The sequence below is a fragment of the Bos grunniens genome, chromosome 9, assembly GCF_055505025.1.
Source record: "Bos grunniens cultivar Pamir isolate PY7600 chromosome 9, Bosgru_T2T1.0, whole genome shotgun sequence".
In the NCBI taxonomy this organism is placed as follows: Eukaryota; Metazoa; Chordata; class Mammalia; order Artiodactyla; family Bovidae; genus Bos; species Bos grunniens.
In genome coordinates, this window is record NC_141173.1 from 8381182 (window position 1) to 8394101 (window position 12920).

The 12920-nt window shown below is 39.8% G+C and overlaps 1 protein-coding gene and 1 pseudogene across 3 annotated transcripts in view; both read left to right on the plus strand.

The window, feature by feature from the left end:
- ADGRB3 (adhesion G protein-coupled receptor B3) overlaps nucleotides 1-12920 on the plus strand; it is an 888911-nt gene that overhangs the window by 136710 nt on the left and 739281 nt on the right. The gene's annotated exons all lie outside the window — the stretch shown is intronic.
- LOC147365553 (cAMP-dependent protein kinase type I-alpha regulatory subunit pseudogene) lies at nucleotides 7827-9218 on the plus strand (annotated as a pseudogene).

Consider the following 12920-nt stretch of genomic DNA (forward strand, 5'->3'; position numbering starts at 1 on the left):
CTTCACTTTCAGTCTGTATGTGTCCCCTGTTTTGAGGTGGGTCTCTTGTAGACAACATATGTAGGGGTCTTGTTTTTGTATCCATTCAGCCAGTCTTTGTCTTTTGGTTGGGGCATTCAACCCATTTACGTTTAAGGTAATTACTAATAAGTATGATCCCGTTGCCATTTACTTTATTGTTTTGGGTTCGAGTTTATACACCATTTTTGTGTTTCCTGTCTAGAGAATATCCTTTAGTATTTGTTGGAGAGCTGGTTTGGTGGTGCAGAATTCTCTCAGCTTTTGCTTGTCTGAAAAGCTTTTGATTTCTCCTTCATACTTGAATGAGATCCTTGCTGGGTACAATAATCTGGGCTGTAGGTTATTTTCTTTCATCATTTTAAGTATGTCTTGCCATTCCCTCCTGGCTTGAAGAGTTTCTATTGAAAGATCAGCTGTTATCCTTATGGGAATTCCCTTGTGTGTTATTTGTTGTTTTTCCCTTGCTGCTTTTAATATTTGTTCTTTGTGTTTGATCTTTGTTAATTTGATTAATATGTGTCTTGGGGTGTTTCTCCTTGGGTTTATCCTGTTTGGGACTCTCTGGGTTTCTTGGACTTGGGTGATTATTTCCTTCCCCATTTTAGGGAAGTTTTCAACTATTATCTCCTCAAGTATTTTCTCATGGTCTTTCTTTTTGTCTTCTTCTTCTGGAACCCCTATGATTCGAATGTTGTAGCATTTAATATTGTCCTGGAGGTCTCTGAGATTGTCCTCATTTCTTTTAATTCGTTTTTCTTTTATCCTCTCTGATTCATTTATTTCTACCATTCTATCTTCTAATTCACTAATCCTATCTTCTGCCTCTGTTATTCTACTATTTGTTGCCTCCAGAGTGTTTTTAATTTCATTTATTGCATTATTCATTATATGATGTCATTTTTATATATGTGTATAAATACTTGTACATTTATATATACACATACACACATATATGTATATATACACCTATATATCTTACATCATATACTTATATCTCTGTATATTTTGAAATGAATTTAGAAAATCCCTATATATTATGTAAATATATAATATGAATATGTATATATGCAAATATATACATGTGAATATATAAATACAAATATATACACATGTGAATATATATATATACACACAGATATATACACATGTGAATATATATATATACACAAATATATACATATACACACACATTTATCTAGTTAGTCTTTTCTTCCCAGTGAGAGTTTATTATTTCCTTGTGTTGCAGCTGGCCTTTTGCACTTGACAATATAATACAGCTCTCCTTCTACGTCTGTTTATTACAGTTTGTAAGAAAGATGATACTGATGATAGTGATGTCACAGTTACTGACAGCATAGCATTTGTCTATCATTCCTCTAGTGATGGGCATATTTATTGTAAAGTCTTATTGTAGTCAACAATTCAGTACAAATTTTCTTACTGATGCATTCCTGTAAGGTGATTCTCAATCACAGATATGTATATTTATAATTTTTTTCTTTTTTTTTTTTAAAAAAAAAGAAGTACTAAAAATTAACCTCCAAAAACCTGAGAATATTTGGTATAACCTTGCCAATATTGGATAATATCAATAAATGGTTAAATGAAACATAATGTAAATGTTTCCTAATGTAATTTTTAATGTATCATGATTTGTGTATTATCTGGATACCTCTTGTTCATTTCCAACTTATGCCTTTTTATTATGATTGTTCTGTTCAGTTCAGTTCAGTCGCTCAGTCCTGTCCGACCCTGTGACCCCATGGACTGCAGCACACCAGACCTCTCTGTCCAGCACCAACTCCTGGAGTTTACTCAATCTCATGTCCATTGAGTCGGTGATGCCATCCAACCATCTCATCCTCTGTCGTCCCCTTCTCCTCCCGCCTTCAATCTTTCCCAGCATCAGGGTCTTTTCCAGGGAGTCAGTTCTTCGCATCAGGTGGCCAAAGTATTGGAGTTTCAGCTTCAGCATCAGTCCTTCCAATGAACACCCAGGACTGATCTCCTTTAGGATGGACTGGTTGGGTCTCCTTGCAGTCCAAGGGACTCTCAAGGGTCTTCTCCAATACCACAGTTCAAAAGCATCAATTCTTCGGTGCTCAGCTTTCTTTATAGTCCAACTCTCATATCCATACATGACCACGGGAAAAACCGTAGCCTTGACTAGACAGAGCTTTGTTAGCAAAGTAATGTCTCTGCTTTTTAATATGCTCTCTAGGTTGGTCGTAACTTTTCTTCTAAGGAGTGTCTTTTAATTTCATGGCTTCAGTCACCATCTGTAGTGATTTTGGAGCCCCCCAGAATAGTCTCTCACTGTTTTCCATTGTTTCCCCATCTATTTCCCATGAAGTGATGGGACCAGATGCCATGATCTTAGTTTTCTGTACGTTGAGTTTTAAGCCAGCTTTTTCACTCTCCTCTTTCAGTTTCATCAAGATGCTCTTTAGTTCTTCTTTGCTTTTTGCCATAAGGGTGGTGTCATCTGAATATCTGAGGTTATTGATATTTCTCCCTGCAATCTTGATTCCAGTTTGTGCTTCATCCAGTCCAAGGGGCTCTGAATTATGATTGTTACTGTCTCTTTATTAGTTTATAGGAACCCTTTATGTAAGTTTATCTAGAAATGTTTATGGAAATGCTTGTGATCTTTATATAATCAATGAAATCGGAGTTTGCTTAATGGGACATGTGATACTCAGTTGTAATTAGAATTCTATTTCTGGTATCTTAATACAGCTCACCCTACAGGGTCTTGGGACATGGATGTTTTCTCAGTGGCCCTCAGCCACTTTCTTTGCTGTGAAAATGTTCTCCTTTTTCATTCTTCTATTTCTAGTAGAGCATTTTATTATTTATCCCTGGGCTTTCTTCTATTTCCATTTGATTTCTTTAGTAATGTTTTTTTGACTTTCTCTAATCATTTTAAACACATTTTAATTTTATTTAATACCTTTGAAGATAATTTGACTTTCACATCCTCTAATATTCCACTCCATGCTGTTAGCCCAGTGGTCCAGTTGTTTTTCCCCGTGGATTACTGAGCTTGCTCTGTCATTGGGCTGTTGTGTCTATTGGCCAGAATATATGGGTCGTGAAAGCAGCAGGCTCCGAGTCATCTCACAGCTGCCATAAGTCACTGTCTTGTTACGGCAGCATGTACTAGGGTGGCTTACACAGGGCTCAGCTGGTCAGGACAGGAGGCAGGGAGGCCCATGGAAACAGGACATTAAATTACCTTCTGTGAATTAAATTATCCAGTCATATGTGATGCATGAATTTATATATTAATCTGTATTTTATATATGAAAAAATGCTTTTGGTGTAAAATAGCCTATCTAACTGAAGACTCTGGCCATGTGGACAGAAAATAGTCTTATGAGAATGTGAGCCTCTCCTTTGCTTCTCAGGGTAATGAATCATCCATACATGTGCAGTGAGCAGCAAAAGTAGTGAAGTCACTCAAAGGCAAGCATTTATATAACATGCATATTCAAGGCAGAGTTTGTGGTAATGGAGCAATTCATTAAGAATGTGTTGCTGCCTGATGACATGCTTTTTAATCAGTTATTCTTTTCATTCATTTGAACCTATGCATTTTCAAGTGACAGAAGGACTTTCCTAGAATCGACTCAGAAACTGATACACCATTTCCATATACTTTAGTATAATTCATCTAAGTACTATAAATGGAACCATTTTAGCCAATGGCATTTGCACATTTGGCAGTAGTCAGAGTAGGTAAGAATGTTAATTAAAAAAAAAAAAAAAACGTGTGTAATGAAAGAATCTGTGAATAGTTCATGGGAGATTGTGAAACCTAGAAATAAAATTATCTAGCTGAGCATTTTCTTGGCAATGAAATACCCACAGTATTCATATTATCATTTGGTAAAAATTGTCATTAGCAGTATTAGCATTTCGTTGGCAATACTGCATGCAAATTAGTCTAGTATTGTAATGTTGAATAAAATTGGTTGCAAATACGTGTATCATGATTAAGTTTTATGTCTGTGTGAATCTGTCCAGTAACACTGGACAGGCTGGCTGTCAGGAAAAAAAGAAATACTGCTAACATTTGCAGCAATAGTACTTGCAGAGTTGCAGAATATAAAGCATTCCAAGTCAAATTTTGTGACTACTGAAAAATAAGTCAGAATAGTCAACTTAGGGTAAAGCCTTTGATACCTGGTGTATGGTATTTCTAAACATCTGTAAGGACATTGATAAACATATATGATGGTATAGTAATATAAGCTCCTGAAGCACAATCATTTTCATAAACAATGAAACTTTATCAAAATTAAAGAATTTTCTATAATAGTGTGCTCTAATTCTTGACTAATTGGTAACCCAATTAACAGATGTAAAGTATCTGTGGTAGTTAGAATATTTGATTGAATTTCCATTTTATGCCATGCTACTCACTGAAAAAAATTACATTAAAATTTCAGCATATGTATTATGAAACTGGCTTTACTGAAATTCAGCAATTAACATTGCTGCCATAAACATCACTATCCACATGTTTTGTGGTAAGAATAAAAACCATTGCTCTAAAAGGAAGTAGGGAGTTTCTGAATATTTTATATTGAAGTTCATATTAAACAAGGGTCTTTCATTAAATATGGAGGCTTGTGATCACTGAATTGCTATAAAAGGTTTTATATGTTTCTGAACTATACAATATTGAGTACACAGCTTCAGCATACGTGACTGAGGATCAGAGGAATTAGTGGAAGAAGGTCAATCAAAATAGGGCATATGTGTTATTTATTGCCACAAGAAGAATGCCTTTGCTTTCTTGGTTTTTTTTTCTTTTTGTTTTCTTTTCTTTGTTTGCTGCTGTTGTTGTTTAGCAGCTAAGTTGTGTCCCTCTCTTTTATAACCTGCCAGGCTTCTTTGTCCATGGCATTTCCCAGGCAAGAATGCTGGAGTGGGTTGCCATTTCCTTCTCCAGGGGATCTTCCCAACCCAGGGATCATACCCAAGTTTCCTGCATTGGCAGGCAGTTTCTTTACCACTGAGTCACCAGGAAAAACCCATTCCCATTGTTTACAGCCTATAAATAAATGAATGCATAGATTACAGTAACCTTTATTTGTCTGTGTTATCAGATATAGTTCTTCTGTGTATTTGCACTGTAGCAGATATGTATGAACAGATACCTTGTCAATTAATTTTTAATTTTGTCTCTGCATAGAACTTTGGCCATAGCATTTTTTTCCTCTCTGGCATTTAACAATTTTCTTTGTTCTGGGAGACTTCCATTCACCTCTGCCTTTCTTTTTATAACCTGTTTTGTTAGTTTGGACCCATATTTAAAGAACCCTTGGAGTGTGTTTGCCTTGAAATATTTATAATGGATAATATAGGGATCTTGCAATCAGAATGCTGTATGGTATCTGTAAATAAATCATGAGGATGATTCATTCAGGCCTTCTTTCAGTGTATTTTCTTACCCACCATTGACAAAGGGAGAGACTGGTGGTGCAGGAGCTGACTAAAGGGAGGTATGGGTTGGTGGATGATGTGATAACATGGGCCAGAAAAATGTACAGTTTCAAAGCATGTAACTCAAGTTGTAGCCTTCAGCCTTTAATGCCCGAACAGCCACTGTCTGAATTGCAGCAGGCCTGGCTGCAGGAAGTGGGGCCTTTACCAGGCTCCATTCCCCATGTATTTCTGGAAATTGGAGTTCTACCCTATCCCACCCATCTGCACTGGGTTACCGAGAGCTGACCCTTTCTTCTGGAAGCTTCTCTTGCCCCTCATGTTCAGCCTCTCTCTCCCGGGTGGCTGTTTCTCTCCTGGACAGCTTTCTCACCAAGCCCATGACTCAGTGCATAGCTGAATCCTAGCTCTGCTGTCTCACATGACTTCCAGAAAGTGCCACATGGGCAAGAATGACTCCAACTCCAGGCTACATATCGCTGCTCTCAGGCTGCATAGAACAAGACTTGTCCCTTGCTGGGCACCCCTTGCTGAGTCTTCTTGTATTTCAGAGGCCAGTTCATCCTCTGTCGATAAGACTGTCCTTACCCAGGTTGCCCCCAGTTTGTGCACACCCCGACCCCATGCCCACCCCCTGCTGCATTGACCTTAATCTGCCAAGCCTAAGCAGAGGAAAATAAGTCCCCATCTCACTTCCCTTTTGCCCAGTCACAGCTCTGCCTCCAAGTTAAATAAAATAAAATGATAAAACGGCAGACATGTAAATTAATGGAGAAAGGAAGAAACTTATTTAAAACATATTATTATGCAAAATGCCTGTCTCCTAGGTATTATAACACATTTACATAACCAAAAGGCTTATTAAAATTTCCCCCATATCAAGGAAGCATTTTGCAGTGAAATCATTTAAAGTACAACCTGTAGAGAAGTAGGAAAAACTGATAGTTTTAAAAAGAAAAATACATCCTATCCGTAGTCCCCCATCTGTTTGCACTATGTGTGTGCTGAGTCCTTCAGTCATGTCCAGCTGTTTGCGACTCTATAGACCGTGGTCCGCCAGGCTTCTCCCACCATGGGATTCTCCAGGCAAGAATACCAGAGTGGGTTGCCATTTCCTTCTCCTGCAGATCTTCCTGAAACAGGGATCGAACCCACCTCTCTTATGTCTCCTGCATTGGCAGGAGGATTCTTTACCACATCTGTTTGTAGCTATTGTCAAAATTGCAGCCCATTCACTGCTAGAAAAAATCTGTTTCAAGTGCAGAGAGAATTTAAGGGAAAAGAGATATTGCAATTATTTTTTTAAGTAATATATATTCTATTATTGGGATTCCCTGGTGGCTCAGACTGTAAAGCATCTGCCTGCAATGCGGGAGACCCGGGTTCGATCCCTGGGTTGGGAAGATCCCCTGGGGAAGGAAATGGCAACCCACTCCAGTACTCTTGCCCAGAAAATTCCATGAATGGAGGAGCCTGGTGGGCTATAGTCCATGGGGTCACAGAGTTGGACATGACTGAGTGTCTTCACATTCTATTATTAAGTATTGCTAATAAGTATATAAGTATGTATTAAGTGTATATTTATTGAGTACAAACTTTGTGTATGACACCACTGTAAATCCTCTGTGTGTGTAACATAAAGGTCCTAAGGATGTGATGTAGCGACATGAATAACTGGGTGCTAATTATGTATTTCCTATAATTCTGTGTTAATTCAATTATCATTAACTGACTATTCATCTCACATCAGCCTATGCCAGAGAGCATAGAAAATTAATATTTATAACAAAAGTTCTAGCTTTCAGGAACCTATGTAATTGGATAAAAATGTGTACATGAAAAATTAAGGTGATCTGTAGGTAATCTATAAATAAATCACAAGCTATGCATTATAAGTATTATAAGAAATTAAAACTAGCATAGGGAATTAACTTAATTAGGAATTTTAAGAGTTGACTTAGCCCAAAAAGGTTTTTTTGGCTAAAAAGGTTTTTTGGAATTTTAAGAATTGACTTAGCCTAAAAAAGGCTTTTCAGTTATAGTAGATTATTCCTGATATAGGAAGGTATAGGGAGTCTCAGAATATACAGTCTAAATAAAGAGAAATATATGAAATGGGAAGATAGGTCCAGTTGTCTGGCGCTCTTGAACTTTGCAGGTCAAGTTCAAGATGCACCTCTGATGTTTTTGCCCCAAGAGTCAAGCATATGCTATACATGTGTGATTTACTGGTCTTGACTGATTAAATTATAGTGCAATGAGTAAATCTGGTATATACCTGCAAAACCTTTTAGTGATGGGAGAAACAAGAAGCCAATTAATAAACAATATTCGTGCACCATCCATGATTTATGGGGAGAACAGAATCCATACACACAAATATCAATGATGCTCACCAAGTGGAGACAGGACAAGAGAGGGTGCTCCGCTGGCCGCCGCCAGGACGGAAGAGAGCCCTGGCTCCTGGTGGCACCTCTGCTGAGGAGGAGCGCAGCTCCTGGGAACGTGAACTCTACGACCAGAAGCACACATCCAGGCCCTGTTCAAAGACTCCATCATGTAGCTGTGCACTGCACGGCCCGAGAGGCCATGACATTCCTCAGGGAATACTTTGAGAGGTTGGAGAAGAAGGAGGCAAAACGGATCCAGAATCTGCAGAAAGCAAGCTCTTGTGCAGACTGAAGGAAGGATGAAGTCTCTCTCCCTCCAACCAACCCAGCGGTGAGGGGCTGGGGGCGACAAGGTGCCATCTACGCTGAGGTCTACACTAAGCAAGATGCCACATCCTATGTTAGGAAGGTTGGACCAGAAGGTTACAAGACAATGACTGCTTTAGCTAAAGCTGTTGAAAAGAATGTGCTGTTTGCACATCTTGATGATAGTGAGAGAAGCAATCATTTTGATGCCATGTTTCCAGTTTCCTTTATTGCTGGAGAGATTGTCATTCAGCAAGGTCATGAAAGGAATAACTTCTTTGTGATTGATCAAGGAGAAATGGAAGTCTGTGTCAACAGTGAATGGGCAACCAGTGTCGGGGAAGGAAGGAGTGTTGGGGAAATTGCTTCGATCATGGAGCACCTAGAGCAGCTACCTTCAAGGCCCAGACAGATGTGAAGTTGTGGGGCATCGTCCCAAGACAACTCTAGAAGGATCCTACCGGGAAGCGTGCCAAGAAAGCTGAAGATGTGTGAGGAGTCTTTTAGCAAGGGATCTATTTTAGCATTTCTGGACAAGTGGAAACATCTCAGGGTAGCTGATGCCATGGAACTGGTCCAGACTGAAGACAGCCAGAAGACTGGTGCAGGGAGAACCAGAGAAGTTCTTCTTTGTTTTAGAGGGTTCAGCTGCTATGCTGAGCCATCGGTCAGAAAATGGAGAATTTGTTGAAGTGGGAAGATTGTTTTGGCGAAATTGCTCTGCTGATGAGTTGTTCACCTGCTGCCACCCTGGATGCGCGTGGCTTGTTGAAGCGTGTCAGGCTGGACCTGCAGAGGTTGGAATGTGTTCTCAGCCTGAGTTCGGACGTGCTCAAGTGAAACCGCCAGCAGCACAGCAGTTTTGTGTCCCTGTCTGTCTGAAGTCTGCCTCCTGTGCCTCCCTGCCTGCCTCTCCCCATCCAGATTCTTAATGCAGATGGGCTCTGTCCCACTTTGCAGGGACAGGTGGCCTCTGGTATTGCAGCTTCTTGGTTTCCATTAAAGTTGGATTTACAGCACTGTTTTTATTTGGGAACATTAACTGAGTGTGCCTACAAAGTAAAATAAATAGGATGAGTTCTATAGAGTCTTTGCCGTTCCTGCATCTCTGTGTACAGTGTTAGTATCCACCCTGGGCCCTGCCGGCGACGCTTTCTGGTGAGATCAGACCCTGCACCACATGGGTTACCATAGACCCATGATGTAATAGTGCAGGATCTTTAAAGTGACTGAAGTTTCATATTATCATAAGCATATTTTAGTCTGTGGCCATATATATGGCCATATTTGTACTTCTTTGTAGAATAAATGATGTCTCATTAAGCTCTGAGAATTAGGAAAAACACATGTAGAAAAATTTTAGCATAGTAGAAAGACCTCTGCCTGTGTTTAATTTAAGGGCAGAAAAATGTGCAGTTTTTCTAATTATCAGATGGATATGACATGTTTGCTTTTTTTTTTAACAAGAATTTTTATTTGTCAAACTAATTTGCCTCGTTTTGTTTTTATCTTGTTCTTAATGTTTCCTCTCCAATTCTAAAAGCATTTAAGGTGTGGCTGTCTATTCCTGTCTTTTGCTTTTCACACCAGATCATAAGCTGCAAATATTGGGTTCTGATTTAACTACATCTGACTCAGCTCATAAATTCTGATTACACCTGCATTTATCTAGTTAGTGCCAAATATCGATCATCAGATGCTGGACTCAGAATAAGAATTTGAGGTTTGCACTCTTGGTAGTTAACTTAGAGCTTTTGGTTAGTGTACATCCTTCAGTTGACTCTGGGATAATAATCTCATATGCTTTTTAAGCACTGATTCCAGGAGCCAGGGTTTGCTGGGGAGAAACAGACAAAATGTGATAACAGAGAAAGGGAGGTGGGATTGCTAAAGGGAAATACGACAGGTGGACAGAGATCAGTGTTGGGGACTTTGTCCCCTAAATTCACTGGGGCAGGAGATTGGGGGAGAAGTTTTTACTTTGCTTTAACCTCCCCCTATCTTTTTACATCAACTAGGATTTATGGTGGGTTGGGGGCTCAGCTGGTAAAGAATCTGCCTGCAATGCAGGAGACCTGGGTTTGATCCTTGGGTTGGGAAGATCACCTGGAGAAGTATACTGGAGTATCCACTCCAGTATTCTGGCCTGGAGAGTTCCATGGACTGTATTGTCCATGGGGTCCCAAAGAGTTGGATGTGACTGAGCGACTTTCACTTTCACTTTCAGAATATGTCTGTGTTTCAAATTGGTCTAAAAGGCCATCCTGGTGAAAAGTTCTGCTTTCTTATCTACCATTTTATTTCTCTGGAAAACTTTTTATTGGGTAAACTTGTGTTTTGAGTCTTAACTGTATTTCAGTATTTCCCAGCCTTATCAACATTACATTAGTCTTTATGCACCAATGATTTCCGTTTATTTTTATTAGTGTTATTTTTAGATGAATGTCACAGTTCCATAATTTAGGCACTTTTATTTGCATTGTGGGGGGCTGCCCAGGTGGCTCAGAGATTAAAGCATCTGCCCACAATGCGGGAGACCTGGGTTTGATCCTTGGGTCAGGAAGATCCCCTGGAGAAGGAAATGGCAACCCATTCTGGTATTCTTGCCTGGAGAATTCCAAAGAGAGAGGATACAGTCCACGGGGTCTCAAAGACTTGGATATGACTGAGCGACTGACACTAATGCTTTTGTATAACGTGTAGGGTTATATTTGGAAGTGACTGCAAGTGTTTTTTTCCATCTGTATGCAACTGACTCTGATTATTAATCTCCTCTCCTTACCCTTTCCCAGGTAACTTAAATCACAGATTTGAACAGATTTTTTTCACAGATTTGAACAATTTTTAGGTTATACTAAGTTTGGAGTTTTTTGCTCAGACACTCAGTCATGTCCAACTCTTTGCAACTCTGTGGACTGTAGCTCACCAGTCTCCTCTGTCATGGGATTTCTCAGGCAAGAATACTGGAGTGGGTTGCCATTTCCCAGGGACTGAATCTGCATTTCTTAGTCTCCTGTACTGAGCTTCCCTGATAGCTCACACAGCAAAGTGTCTGCCTGCAATGCGGGAGACCTGGGTTTGATCCGCAGATCGGGAAGATCCTCTGGAGAAGGAAATGACAACCTACTCCAGTACTCTTGCCTGGAAAATTCCATGGATGGTGGAGCTGGGTAGGCTACAGTCCATCAGATTGCAAAGAGTTGGACAGGATTGAGAAACTTCACTGACTATATTGGCAGCAAATAGTTTACTACTAGCACCACCTCAAACTACCACACAATTGCACTCATCTCACATGCTAGTAAAGTCGTGCTCAAAATTCTCCAAGCCAGGCTTCAGCAATATGTGAACCGTGAACTTCCTGATGTTCAAGCTGGTTTTAGAAAAGGCAGAGGAACCAGAGATCAAATTGCCAACATCCGCTGGATCATGGAAAAAGCAAGAGTTCCAGAAAAACATCTATTTCTGCTTTATTGACTATGCCAAAGCCTTTGACTGTGTGGATCACAAGAAACTGTGGAAAATTCTGAAAGAGATGGGAATACCAGACCACCTGACCTGCCTCTTGAGAAACCTGTATGCAGGTCAGGAAGCAACAATTAGAACTGGACATGGAACAGACTGGTTCCAAATAGGAAAAGGAGTATGTCAAGGCTGTGTATGGTCACCCTGCTTATTTAACTTATATGCAGAGTACATCATGAGAAACGCTGGGCTGGAGGAAGCACAAGCTGGAATCAAGATTGCCAGGAGAAATATTAATAACCTCAGATATGCAGATAACACCACCCTTATGGCAGAAAGTGAAGAGAAACTAAAGAGCCTCTTGATGAAAGTGAAAGAGGAGAGTTGAAAAGTTGGCTTAAAGCTCAATATTCAGAAAACGAAGATCATGGCATCTGGTCCCATCGCTTCATGGGAAATAGATGGGGAAACAGTGCAAACAGTGTCAGACTTCATTTTTTTGGGCTCCAAAATCACGGCAGATGGTGACTGAAGCCATGAAATTAAAAGACACTTACTCCTTGGAAGGAAAGTTATGACAAACCTAGATAATAGCATATTCAAAAGCAGAGACATTACTTTGCCAACAAAGGTCTGTCTAGTTATGGCTGTGGTTTTTCCTGTGGTCATGTATGGATGTGAGAGTTGGACTGTGAAGAAAGGTGATCGCCAAAAAATTGATGCTTTTAAACTGTGGAGTAGGAGAAGACTCTTGAGAGTCCCTTGGACTGCAAGGAGATCCAACCAGTCCATCCTAAAGGAGATCAGTCATGGGTGTTCATTGGAAGGAATGATGCTGAAGCTGAAACTCCAATACTTTGGCCACCTCATGCAAAGAGTTGACTCATTGGAAAAGACTCTGATGCTGGGAGGGATTGGAGGCAGGAGAAGGGGACGACAGAGGATGAGATGGCTGGATGGCATCACTGACTTGATGGATGTGAGTCTGAGTGAACTCCAGGAGTTGGTGATGGACAGGGAGGCCTGGCATGCTGCAATTCATGGGGTTGCAAAGAGTCAGACACAACTGAGTAACTGAACTGAACTGAGCACCACCTAGGAAGCCCAAGTTTGGAGTATAAATCTGGGGAAAATATTTTATTTACCTTTTGGTGTAGGGTAGAAAGCTACCTTATTACAAATTTTTTACTTTTCAAAATAATCTGTACTAAATGAGGATTTTGTGATCTGTGTTTTACTTTCATTACTTTTTATATTTAAAAAATTAAAAATAAAAATTATATT